The sequence below is a fragment of the Teleopsis dalmanni genome, chromosome 1 (genome assembly GCF_002237135.1).
Source record: "Teleopsis dalmanni isolate 2A chromosome 1, ASM223713v2, whole genome shotgun sequence".
NCBI lineage: Eukaryota > Metazoa > Arthropoda > Insecta > Diptera > Diopsidae > Teleopsis > Teleopsis dalmanni.
The window spans coordinates 26,939,212-26,951,885 of NC_051846.1; the positions used below are offsets into that span (position 1 = coordinate 26,939,212).

General features: G+C 25.6%; 1 protein-coding gene across 1 annotated transcript in view; it reads left to right on the forward strand.

Moving 5' to 3' along the window:
• Positions 1–12,674, forward strand: part of LOC119673288 (lipase member I-like) — a gene marked incomplete in the record, with an annotated part of 638,721 nt that overhangs the window by 249,702 nt on the left and 376,345 nt on the right.

The following is a 12,674-nucleotide window of genomic DNA, read 5'->3' on the forward strand; positions in this document are numbered from 1 at the left end:
TTTTTCTAAATCACGTGTACTCATATCTATAAATTAAAGATAATTTTAAGTTAAAATTTTTTATTTATATATAACTAATAATACTTGCTAAACATTAACAAATCCTCAACTTTGGACTTATTTACTTGTTATTAATCCCTATGCAATCATATTTCACAACAACATACAGACCCACTTTCAACTGAAAAAAAAAAAAAAAAAAGATTTAATACTCAGAGATTTTTTTTCTTAAAAGTTGAAATCCATTAAGCTTTGAACCATAATTCAAAAATGTTAAACCCCATAAAAACTAAAATATAAAATATCAAACAGTTTCTACTGAGTCACTTTCAAAACGATAAAAGAAAGATTTATTAGACAGGCATTTTTTAGCTGGAAATTCGAAACCACATCAGCAAATCGAAAGGAAATGGCACTGTTTGAGTATTCATTACGATTTGAATGATAAATAAACCACTTTCAGTTTTCTTCCCAACCATACTCCATGACTCAGTACATTTGTCAACTGAAACTACGTCTTGTTTTGGCTTCAAAATAAAATCATTAACATATTTTTGTTGACATTAAAGATACGTTTTCGCATTACGCATGCCTTTTGAGGTTTAAAAGTCACCTAAGGTGTCCAGAAAGTAATAAGCGAATAATATTATTTAATTTATTTTCTGAATTCCTCAAATATTTTAATTTTTTGCGCTATTAAAGAATATATTTTTGTTTGGTGTTCACTTTATATGTGAATACTATTAAATGTTTTATATGAATTCCAAATTCTGTATCTTAAAGATGACTGAGTACAGAAAACGTGATTATTTTTGCTGCCGGTAGCGGCATGCACAGTAGCAACTGCAATATTCATAAATTGCATCAATGCAGTTCTGTTCTGATTGCAGTACATGACTAGTATTTTAATTAGAATTTTGATAAGTTTAGGCAAGCGTGTGGTGGGTGCATTTGATGGCAGTTAAACGTATTGCAATGAACTATCTTACAGAGTCGGATTTTACTTGATTGAAGCTGAACGTCAGCAACATATGAGACCCAAAAACGTGATTGCAACATTATTTATTGTTGCTTCTGCTACTGTGCAGCTACTAAAAAGCGTGTTTAGCCTAAAAACAATTTAACTGAAAGGTCTTTAACAATGCACATAATTTTAAAAATTGCAAAATAATTGTCATTCAGTTCGCGAGTTCATTTGTGTGAGTCTTTATGCTTTGCTTTTTCAGCAGATTTCATATTGTATGCAATGAGATTTCATACAAAACCTCACCTTCAGTTAGGTTTGTGGCACCAGGGCAGCAAATATTGTACATCTTCACATATTTATGCCATTTATTATTTACATAAACAGAAGTAGTTTTTTATTTAACTAAGAAAACAACGTTTTTATCGACAACATATTCACTTTATATGTTTTGGTAACTTAATTTACAATTCAAGTAGCGCTCAGATAAGACAGCAACTGTTGCTGGCGTCTGTCTAAATTTGCATGGAAATCATTGTATCGTATTCCGTATAGAGAATATTTTGGGAAATTCCATTATTCTAGAAAAATTTCATTATATTCCGGTACTATTTTCGCATTTATTGCGCATATTAATATATTTTATACATAAAATAAAAGCTTAGCAATTAAAATAAAGATTTTCTCTGCCGATAATTTTTAATTACTGCAATTTGATATGCTAATAAAAATTACAATAAAAACCATTTCATAAATAATGATTTCCCTTTGCGTTTCTCTATATAGAGTCTTCAATCACTCAGTTATCATCTGCTATTAAAATAAATTATAAATGTTTAGATAAGAACTGTAGTTTAGAAAACTATAATTACAGAAGAAATTGTTCTAGATATTGGAATAGTGACGACACCCTCTTACAATTTCTCATCTTTATATTCTAGCTTTGCTAACATTCAATTTGCATTTATAAACTTGTATCTAGAAGTTTATGCTGGAAACGAGCTGAACTAATTCTCAACGAAGTGCAAATAGATTTGTACTAATTTGAGATTCAAGCCGTATTTAAATTTTTAATATTTTTTAGTACTGTATTATTTGCATAGTAAAACAAAAAAAAAAAAACTTGAATTCATTGCTAATTTCGTAGTCACGTTTGATATTTACTTTACACCACATTTCAATTTTCTTATAAATTAGAAAAAAACTTATAAAAATAATTGAAAAAATATTTCCACATTTATAGATACTTCACAGTGTATGCATATATTTGTGAAAAATACACAGAGCTGGAAAAAAATCACTCAGCTAATATAGAAGTGATTTACAAAGTAGATTTTTTCATCATGATAACTCGAAACCGAAACTTACGACATTGGTGCCATGTACCCACAAACTGGTTACTCTGTGCAGTAAAGCAGAAAATTTTACACTTCACAGTATTGCCACACAATCACAATTCATTGTTGTAGTTAAAACTGAAATTTATTTGTTTATGAATTTTTCAAATTGGAATTTTACTGTGGGTAGGAAAAATTATTTATAATTTTTTAATATCTCATTAAAGATATTTGAAAGCTTATTAATTGTGTAGGAAGTAAATATAATATTAATTTGTTCAATTTTTCTATGCACTCTTGTATATTCCTCACTATCTCAAAACGTTGAGCACCTAGAACAACAGATACCCTTTTTTAAAATTAATTTATATTATATTTTAATATATTTAATTAAATTGTATAATTACAATACTTTAGTTATACACAAACCATGGAGTCTTTAATGATATCATTTCAAGATGTAGCTAAGGAAGCTAAATTTCAGTAGTTAGGAGTATTATATTATTTTTTAGTATCAATTATAATAGTTAAATAATTGGATCAATAAATATTTAGGGAATATTTACAAACTACAATTTTCAAATCGCAAAATTTCTGTAATTACAACTATTTAATTATAGAAGTCTTTTTTAGAATAGCTAAATAATTAGAATAATAAATATATATTGAAATGGGTGACCCTAAGTACCACACATAAGCCTTTAAATATATTAGTTGAATAAATAACTAAAAAAGATACAGCAGCTAAATATCAGTAGTTATAAGCATTAAATTGTTTTGGTATTTATTAGAATAGCTAAATAATTAGATTAATAAATATTTGGAGTATAATGAATTGGGTTGTACTAAGTACCACATAAAAACCTCAGCTAAAGAAGATAACTAATAAAGCTCCAGGGCTAAATTAAACGAGATTTTTTTTTAATTATTATACATTATATATATATATATATATATATATACGTATACATAATTACATATATATGATGTAATTTCAAAGCTTTATTTATTTCGGCTATGCTGTTGTTATATTAGATAATACTCTGCAAAATAGACTTACCATTAGTAAGTATCATTAGAATACAATGTCCATAATCACTAAAGGTATCAGAATATTCACATGATTCTCCTTAATTCTCTTCTCAAGTTTACCGACAACTAAGCTGCAGTACACCAAAAAGAACTTATAAAATGTTTAAATACAATACAATGTTTAAATAATATATAATTTATAATTTATAATAATTTATAATTTTTTCAGCACTTTTGGAAATATTTTAATGATTATAACTTAATTAATAAGGTTAAGTAGATATAGGGTTTAACCCTTTTATGGTTACAAAAGTAAACATAAATTAAACGAAATTCTGATTAAGATTTTTTTCTTATACTCTTTGGGATTCCAAATATGATAAGATATGGAATATATACAAATATCATTTAAATGTCTTTCATATAGCTTCTTATAGTGAAATTGGGACCTTATAATATACAATAAAAGAAAGTATTATACTGGATCCTTTTAAGACAGTTTTCGATGACTTACCGACAAATATTTGGTCAAAGTTTAGCTATAACTTGATGGAAATTCATTTATAAAGCGGTTAAAATTTGTCTACCTAAACCTAATCCTTTCCATAATCTCACAAAGAAAAGTATAGTGATGACAAGTGTAATGATGAACAACACACATCACCAGAACGTGAAGTTACAATACCAGACTACCATATTTGAGCTTTTCTGCAGTTATTGAATTATAGATTATTTTATTAATTTTACTCACTTTAAAGAACTAATTTACGTTTAGAACACAAAATTTTTAGAACATCATAATAACATTTCGTAATTTTTAATTTAAATATTTTTATACTTAAGGTTTTTTATTTATTTGTTTAAAAAAATAAAGTAAAACAATTTAAGCAGCTTAACTAAATTAACTCATTAATCATAACAGCTATTAATTTCTGAAAAACAAAAAAAAAATCCATTAACTTAAGCTCGTCTTATATTTATTATTAGTTTTGAATATCTTATTAACACTTTTTATATAATTTTAAACAAAAGTCAATATAAATTAAATGATGTTATGTGTTATTTTTCCATTGTGTTTTTCTGTTTTTTTTTTTTTTTGGTTTTATTTATATCGACAACCAAAATCAACACCATTACAAAAATCCAAAAAACAAAATGAAAATTGTATCTATTTACTGCATCCATACAAACATCAAAACCAGTTTTTGAAGAATCCCAACCCAAACCCATCCAAACAAAACGGTGAAATAAAAATTAAAATGAATTGGACATGACTTATTTGTTTAAAATATTTGCATCTGGGATTTTTAACTTTAATCATCAGTGTCACTTAAGTCTTTGTTTTTAACACATTTTGAAATGCACTGTAGTCAACATAGTCACTGTAATCACTGTAGTCACTGTACTCACTAAAACTGTTGCACCGCTATTGTCACATGAGTTGTGTGCTACTTTCTACAAAATTTTTGTATTATTTTCGAATTTACGAAGATTTCAACACTTTGCACCTTTTCACCATCACAGATTACCAACCAACATCTACACCAGCACAAAATTGCATATAACACGTCTGCATAAATTTCGCAAAGCCTTCACTTACATATTTTGCGCTTATAGCTTATAGCTTTTAAACAAGTCACATTTTATTTCATACACATCTGAGTATCTTTTATTATCTCTCGTTTATTTATTTTATATTTTATTTATTATTTTACGATGACAATTGTATGTTAAATAAAGTTGAGGGCATATTCATCGCATGAGCTCAACAAACAAACCAAACACGCACCTTCGTCGTTGCATCTTCAAAACAATTCCGTGTAGTTTTCACACATCTCCAAAGACTGCGAATTTCAAAGGAGTGTCAAGTCGCGCCGCCGCAAACTCAGTGCCAATTGTGTTAAATTTCGCATTTGCGAGTAAATGAAGTTTGTTTGCTTTCATAATAACATTCTAAACATTTGGCAAATAAATGTACAATTTCGTACGGATTTTGGATTTTTCAATAATTTGTCAGTTACTTTTTGGATTGCATAACAAACGCGTTATTATGCTTTATGGAACCCAAGATTTGACGTGGTTTTTGTAAGTGCCTTTGCCTTTCTTGAAGTGTTGACTTTAAATTTCGCACTGCTGCCAAAAAAGCTTACGAAATTTGCAATATTACGTTTGTTAATTGAAAAATAGCTTTGTTGATATTATATTATTTTTTTTCCATAATAATTTTCAATATGAAATTGATTTGGCGCAATTACACAACACAACACAACACAAATTCAAATTCAAATTCTACAATCGAACAACAATAAAAGAATACGTTGAGGTAATTGCCAATTTATACTGCCTCCAATAAAATTAACAGCATTTCAACAATTAACAATTAAATTTTATGTATGCTTTCAATAAATTCCTTAGACAACATGAATAAATGTGCATATAATATATTTATGACTTTTATATATATAACTTATCTGAACTACCGTTGAATTGAACAATTCAATTTAGCATCTCAGTATTTATTTTGTGCAAATATGCATGTGATTAAATTGCTTCCTGGCTAACACATCTTTCAATAAATCATTAAACTAAAATTTTATTTACATATTTTTATACACTTTTCATTTACAAAATTTTTATAAAAATAAACAATCTAACAATCTAAAGATTATTAAAGATATATCAAATAAAATATATCACTATGGATATATGTAACACTATACAATGCAATTAAAATATTGGCAAAAAAATATTTAATTCAAATATAATAAATAATTATATCTAAAATAAATGAAAAAAAAAAATTATTAATACAAAGACTTTTTACGTCAAGGGTAGTATTGAATTAATTTCGCGCGAAAAATTGGCATTAAACTTTATCATTTTTTCTTTCAAAGTTGTAAAAAAAACAGCATTTAATCTAGTTGAAATAAATTGGCATCACTTTTAAAACAAATAAATAAATAAAAATTCTAAAATACAAAGACTTTTCACGTAAAGTCTAGTATTAACATCAATTTCGCGCGAAAAATTAACCAAAAAATCGTAATTGACTATTAGCCGTAATTTTTTCTTTCAGAGTTGTAAAAAATTAAGTTTGCATTAAGTTTGGTTGAAACAAAATGGCATCACTTTTAAAACAAATAAATAAAAAAAATCTGAAATACAAAATCTTTTTACGTAAAGTCTAGTATTGAATCAATTTCGTGCGAAAAATTGACCAAAAAACCGTAATTGACCATTAGCTGTAATTTTTTCTTTCAGAGTTGTAAAAGATCAGCATAAGTCTGTTTGAGACAAATTGGCATCACTTTTAAAATATATTAAATGCTTATTTTTGACATATTGATTTTGTTGACTACAATATGAAATATAAAATTTGTAAAGACTAAAAATTAATTAATTTAAATAAAAGAAAGCAAAATGAATATTAGGAGGGCAATGGTTAGCATATTTATTTTATATATTTAAATTAATTTATTTATTAATTTATTTGTATTTATTAGTAAATGATTTTATCATTTATATGATAAACGTTTTCGCTGGCGCACCAGGTCTTGGCTATTCCATGACAACCCATATACTAAATACTAGAAATTCCCTCCCCCAATAACTTTCTTCTGGCCAGAAAAGTCAAAAAAATATAAATGACAATTTAATACCTTTCAAGACCTTTCTTCATTGAAGAGTTCTTAAAATCAGATAAGAGTATAAGCTACTATCTCAGTATTGTTCTCATGGCCAAGATTAACACCGGACAGTCACCAAAAATATGACTAGTAAACCTATTCCCTTCGAGGCAGAGACGACATACTGTCATATGCAATAAACAGATCCTGTCAAGATAGTAATTTAGGCCAAAATGTCTCCTAAATTGCCTGCAACTCCTTTTCTAAATTATTAAGCAGAGTCATACTTGTAATGAAGACCAGTTCCTTAAACTGACAGTTTTACTCATTTACTTGAAATAGTCTATTAACAACGGAATTTAGTTTTCTTCTAAATTTCAATTTGATTCTTAGTTTTTGAACGATTAATTTTAAAATAAAGCTTTGGTTCACAAAATTGTATGACTGATTCGGTTCTTGCAATACGTCCGTTTATTCATTATCATAGATTCCAGCTTGAACAGGCTACCATATAATAAATACAGATATTGCAAAAGCTATTTAACTGCAATGTTTTTCATAAAGGATGGAAAAAGAAAGAAACTATTAGTAGAAGTTACCATATATATATGTATTTACTTTATTAACTCTTCATATTTAAATTTAAAAAAAATAACCTTTATAATATTGATTATAAAAGTTTTCTCTTTATGCACATACATACTTTATTAAATATTCAGACAGGAGTCATCAATCTTAAAATGTACATTTCGTTTCGAATACTAAAATTTTAACCTAAATTTTAAAGAAATTAAAGGAAAGTCTCTACCAAACGGAAGTCATAAGTCTGTAGCATTTAAGTTTATATATTTTCAATCCATCATTACTACTACCATAAACTCAATTAACAGTATCTATGAGAATTTTGTGTAAGAACAAAATTGATTAATGCACATCCGCATTTGATGTGGTATTGGTATAGAAGCACACATGACGTACATTGTGCTAACAACCACAACAAGTTAGCCAACTTCTTTAGAATGCCAAGCGTCACTAATCAGCGAAACCAACCTGTCACTGGAAACACTATAGTTTTTTATATGCATTTCGTTGCATTTTTATTTAATGCAAATTAGTTGAGAGCTTGAGCTACCTGAAGCATTACAAGCTGAAGCAGGAAATCACTTGTTGGCATTTACCAATCAATGTTGTGGTCACCGTGACAGCAACCATAAATCCTAAAGCAATTATTATCTTAACAGCAAAATACTTAAAGAATTTTAAATTAACTGCAATTAGTAAAGCACATCAGTTCTCTAAAAATATAAAATCTCTTTTTTTTTTCAAAACAAATTTTACAGAACTTAACTTTAGGAATGTTAAAATGGTAGTAAATATTTTCTTTAAATAAATATATAAAAATATATATATGTAAAGAAATAAGTCAGTAAACCTAAAACAAATATAATGAAATAAGATAAATAATAAAAATCTATATATCAAAAAATATATGCAACATTATTTGCCTGTACAAATAGAATAGTATTGAAATTTAACAATTAAATATAAAAATATAATTAATTAATTCAATTATTCTATAGCTGATTTATGATTTCGTTCTAATATAAACACAGCAAGTGGTTGGTTAATGTGCGCTGACTCTGAGCTTCAAATTTGGCAGGACACGAGTTCGATTCCTGGTACTTGTAGTCTCAAAATATTATTTACGAATAATAATTATTGACAAATAGTAATTATTTACGAATTATAATTATTGACGAATAATTAAATACAAGAACTATTTCCAAGATCACTGATAATGGGTATTTGGCAATAGTCTAAACAGCTGTATGATCAGCCAAAAATTCAATTAATTAAAATAATATAAAACAAAATTTTGTTATTGTAGTTTCACTATTGTTCGAAAAATCCTCTTTAAAAAAAATAAAATACAAAATAGAAATAAAAATACAAGTAAAAATAAATAAAAAATTATAAAATATATGCAAATCACAATCAAAAACAAAAATATTTTGAAAAATAAAAATATTTGTTGCTTTCTAAAATTTCACCTTAAACTTAACTTGAACTTGAGATACGAACGGCGAATTTCTTTTGATAACGTTTTCGAAATTTTAAAACAATTTCGTTGTCTCAGCATTAAGTAACAAAAAAAAATATAATATATAAACTTAAGCTGGCAAGTAGAAACTATCCACAAAATTGATGAGTTCAAAATAAAAATAATTATTAAATACGAAATTGTCTCACTGCACTTCGTTGCTTGTAGAGTGCACTTTGCTGCTTTGTTGCAACAATTAATGTGGCGGACAGACACTATGCCATGGTGACACCATTTCAGTTAGCATTATTAGTTTTTTTTATTATTGCACATAAATTAACATTAACAATTTACATTAACGATTCGCCAGTTTTTTATTGCATCTTTGAAATCATTTTTCGCAGTCATGATCTTGTCATTTTTACGGCAGCGCATTGACTTCACTCGAGCGTTAAGGTTGATTAGTTTATGAGTCTCAGTTTACATTATTTGTACTGCTTCTCTCGCTATTGCTTTTTAGTGACTTTGAATTTCAATCTTTACATTAAAATACGAAATCTTAATTTTTATTTAACTACAAAATATTAACAAAAACCTAACACATTTTGTAGCTGCATTATGACTTTTCTCGGCTTTAATTTCTATTGTCATGTTTTGCAAGGTTAAAACGTGGTATTCGATTGCTTTTTAAAGGTTACACTTAAATTACACTTCAAGTAAAATTTGTGTAGTTACATCTTTTTAGTTATTGCATATGCTTGTAGTTTAAAAAAAAATTAACTTTTTTCTATATATGAATAACTTTTTATCTAAATTTTTTTTATATATAATTTTTACAGGCCTACAAGCGTCAATCGAATTCAGTGAAAATCGCCAAAATCACTGCTTTTACGATTATTGTATCGTCCTTTGTATTGGGCTTCTTCATTTTGGCTTCCTCGTATCTGCAAGCCAAAGCATCATGCGATCAAGTACAGGCATTAGATTCTGTATTGGAAAAGGAGCTCATGTTAGAAACTTTGCAGCAAGTCAATAAGGTAAGTTTTTATTTAACTGTTATTTCTAGTTAATAATTAATAATTATTTCTTTATTGTTATTATTATTTATTTAATAATTTTTTATTGAAACTAATCAACTAGACATCAAAAATTATATAGAATAATGTCGAATTATGTATGAAGGATATTAAAATATATTTTATAAATTTATTTTTTTAGTTCCTATATTAAATAATATTAAAAAAACATTAAACAATTTTATTGAGCTGCTCTGTAAGAATATCAGTGTTGGGGTAGGTTTATTGCCGGGTCATAGCGTTTTAGGAGCTAAGATAGATTATTGAGTGAACTTTTAATTAATAATATATTATTATAATATATTTAATTAAATTATAATTTAGTTCCTATGTTAAAAAATATTAAAAAAATCGAACAATTTCTTTGAGCTGCTCCGTAAGAATATCAGTGTTGGGGTATACGTTTATTGCCGGATCATAGCGTTTTGGATGCTAAAATAGAATATTGAATTAATTAATAATTCCTGTCACAATTGTGGAAAAGACAAAAAAGTGTCGTATATCTGCGCAATGGTGATTAATCATGCAAACGATTTACTATTTACAATGAAAACCTCCCTTTAAATCGCCTTTTAACCTTTGCTGGGAGCTCAACGTGATTTTGGATCCCCTGAGTTTTATTCGGTCCATTATATATCTAAGTGGATTCTTAAAATCATTGGTATAATCTGATTTATAATATAAAAATAAGAATTTAACAACTACTGTCTATTTAATTTGATAGAATTATTTGGTAACCCATATACTCACCTATTAGACTGTATCAGTTAAAACATTCATAGGCCTATTATTCAGGGATAGTATAATTTATAATTAAATTTAAAAATTAAATTAAGTATTTATAATTAAATTATTATTTTATGGTATGACATTATAGCAAGATTTTAACATGGTAAAACTATTTGGTATCTAATATATTTAATTATATGACAGATGCGATTGAAAATATCTAGCAGCAACCAATTATTAAGTTAGAGATATAATAATGTAGTTTATAAAATTATTATTGAATTATTATATGATAATATCGATTTTTTATATATACTGTATTATGATCCAATTACTGGATGTTCTACAAACACAGCATAAATATTAAGTATTTGAAAAGATCTTATATGAGCTAATATGCATCCAAATCAGATTAGTAGACTATATTATCTTTATTATTAAAAATTTAATAGATAAATTTCATAGGTCACAGTGTACAATATTTGCTCTTAATAATAACTGCTTTTTTATTTTTAATTCAATCCAATCCTTAAAATTATGTTCTAGTACTGTGCTATGAGGTACAAAATTTCGATGATATATTAGTAATAATTTTTATAGTAAATTTTTTTTAAAAATATGGAGCTAATTTCGATTAAATATCAGGAATAATTTTTATATTGAATATTTATAAAAATATACAGCTAAAATATTTAAAGAGAGATATAAAAAAAAATTTGAATATTTATATCTTATTAATTATTAGTACTATTTATTTATATGCCTGTAATTTTATTTAAATATTAATATCTGTTATAGAAACTATACAAATAAATAATGTAAACTTTTAAAATTTCATAATGATAAAAAATCAATATTTATTCAACCATATAATTATGTTTTGCTATTTTTCAAAATTTAAATCTAAAAAAAATATTTTTTGTGATTTTAGACTAACAACTTGAAATAAATTCTAAAAAAAAAACAGCATTCATAAGTCCATACTATAATTAGTATGAGTATAATAGCAAATGGCCCAGAAAGAATTTTTATATTATACATGCTATGTATATAATAATGTATATAATAAGTACCTGCAATAACAAAATTTATTTTGAAATAATAGCTCAGAAACTAAAATTTTCATTTACAAAAAAAATGACTGAAAATTAAAAATAATTACAGGAAATTGTCCACATGTGCGTTGAACATGAAATATAATTTTAAAAAAAAATTATTTATTAAAAAATCTGTAATAGTTACGTTAAAATATCAAAGTTCAAAAAGTATTATTTTTTGATGGAATTTTTTTAGTGCATGTGTGTCTGATACTTGTAATTAATTGACATTAACAATTATATAAAAATGTGTGTTAATCTTTTATATTAATCTTTTATATGTATTAACATTTTTGCTTAATTAAAGTTCAACATTAAATTAGAACAAAAAGTTCTAGATAAAGACTATTTGACTAAAAACTTAAATAACGTTTTCTACTAAATTCATTTTTAAACAAAAATGAATATAAATTTAATATATATAAAAAAAAATTAAATTATTATAAAAATCTTTTATGAATTTTTGAATTATTACTAATCAGAAATATTATTTAAAATAACATAATGAAAAACTTTTACTGCTGACAATTTTTACAACTATATGGCATTTTTGCATTAGTGCTATTGTATAAAAATATATAAATAATTAGTTACAAATGTTTTAATTCTTTTCCATTTAAATTTTAAATATTAATAAATAATTTTTTCTATAATATTATTTTAAAAACTATTAAGCTTTTGCATTAACTTTTAAGTCAATTAACTTTACTTTTGTTTTTATTATTGAGTATTTATAAATGTTTATACATATCATGTATTCGTTATTTAAATG